General features: G+C 41.5%; 1 protein-coding gene across 8 annotated transcripts in view; it reads left to right on the top strand.

The window, feature by feature from the left end:
- Nucleotides 1–1,998, top strand: part of LTBP1 (latent transforming growth factor beta binding protein 1) — a 437,504-nt gene that overhangs the window by 325,937 nt on the left and 109,569 nt on the right. The gene's annotated exons all lie outside the window — the stretch shown is intronic.

Genomic DNA, 1,998 nt, shown 5'->3' with positions numbered 1-1,998 from the left:
GTATCTCATATATTATAAAGATTATGTTCTTGGCTGGGTATGATGGCTCACACCTATAATCCTAGCACTCTGGGAGGCTGAGGCAGGAGGATAATTTGAGGTCAGGAGTTGGAGACCAACCTGAGCAAGAGAGAGACCCTGTGTCTACTAAAAGTAGAAAAAGTAGCTGGGCATGGTGGTGGGTACCTACAGTCCCAGCTACTGGGAAGGCTGAAGCAGGTGGATCACTTGAACCCAGAGTTTGAGGTTATGGTGAGCTGTCATGACACCACTGTACTGTAGCCTAGGTGACATAGTGAGACTCTATCTTTAAAAAAAATAAAGGCAGTATAGCTGTCTTACCAAGTGATGAAGGCTGACATCATCCTTGATGTCATGTGAATACCATGTACACCTGACATTGTGTGATGACCAGAGCATTTTGCCTCTGTGCTCTTCTTTCCAAAAACTCATAATGCCCATCCAATTATGAGAAAAACATTAGGCAGATACATATTGGGGACATTCTACGTGATTCTGGCCTGTACTTCCGAAAACAGATGAGGGTCGTGGAAAACAGGGGAAGACTGGGGAGACGAGACGACTAGATGTAAAGTAGTGCTGTGGATCAGGTCCTGAATCATAAAGGCAACAGGATTAGGAAAGCTCAGAAAATCAAAGTCTCGAGTTTAGCTGTTTGTTTGTTCGTTTTTAATGGAAGGCAGCATATCAGACTCTACTGCTGACAGAAGCTGTGACACATTGGATATGTTACAGTTTTTTCCTTCCACCTTCCTTTTTCATCTGTGAAAAAGGGAACGGTAATGGGACCTAGGAGAGTTGATGCGAAGATGGCTCGAGATGATACGGGGACAGGTGGTGTAGGGAGACGAGCTGGTTCAGGGCAGAGCACGACGAGGTGGTGGTGGTGTTTGCTAAATTAGAGGCGTAAACAAAGCACATAGGGTGTGACTAATTCTGTGTTTCAGGGAACGTTTCATAGAGATTTACTTTTGAACTTGGTCTTAAAATATTGAATACAAAGGGGAGAGAAACTTGACAGGCAGAGGAAACAGAACACGCCAAAGCTTAGAGGTGGGAATGAGCTCTTACCTCGGTGTGGCATTTAACTTTGTCCTCAGCTCTGATTCTCATGGTGTCTCCCATGTATGTGCTAATTATTCTCCTTACACCCCTCCCAAAGCCTTTCTTTTCTACAATGATAACATATTTTTCTAACTATCTCATAATCGTTTTCCAAACTACATCAGGCCATGGCTGTCAAAGCCTAAGCTTTTCCATTTATACGGAGTGGGAAGTCTGCCCCTTTTCTAAGATCCCAGCAATTCTGACAGTCTCTCCTTGTTGATAGTCCTAAATATGGACTTGGCTGCATCTCACTAAATGCACTGACAACTTTCCTCAGGTTACAAATACATGATAAAATGTATGAATTCATGACTTGTTGCCCTGTTATATCTGTACAGTTAGCACTGTAGACCCTAAATTTATAAGTACTTAGACATAGTCTGTATTTCAGTTCTGGATTCATCACATCGTATGTGCAAAACTCCCTTAAATAAATACCTTTCATGGAGAATAATGTTTTCTGTTTATTTCTTGGCACAAAAGAAAAAAGACATTTGTCTTGCATGCCTGTTTCATTAGAAAGCTTTCTTTTGTCTCAGGAATTTTGTCCCTCATCAGAAAAGAAAAATATTATTATCTCTAGGATTAAGCTGCCTTCGTTCCCTTTGGTCACTTAATAGGCCCAAAGATCACCTTGTTCAAGATAACTGTTGCCTCCAGTTTTTCCAAGTGCGTGTGTTATGACTTGTAATGAATAGCAACGTAAATGAGTAATTTATGTAAGATGTCTGGCAGACCCTGACAGTACTTGGAATGCAGGGGATGTCCTTGCCGTAGACATCTTCACATGGGAATGCTTAATTTGTCGTCTTCTATCAAAAAGTCAAAAAGAGTCCAAAGCACTAAAAATGTTGTCAGAAGTGATGTGAG

The sequence above is a fragment of the Otolemur garnettii genome, unplaced genomic scaffold (assembly GCF_000181295.1).
Source record: "Otolemur garnettii isolate 467f Iridium unplaced genomic scaffold, OtoGar3 scaffold00095, whole genome shotgun sequence".
NCBI lineage: Eukaryota > Metazoa > Chordata > Mammalia > Primates > Galagidae > Otolemur > Otolemur garnettii.
This window is presented reverse-complemented; position numbering and strand designations above follow the sequence as displayed.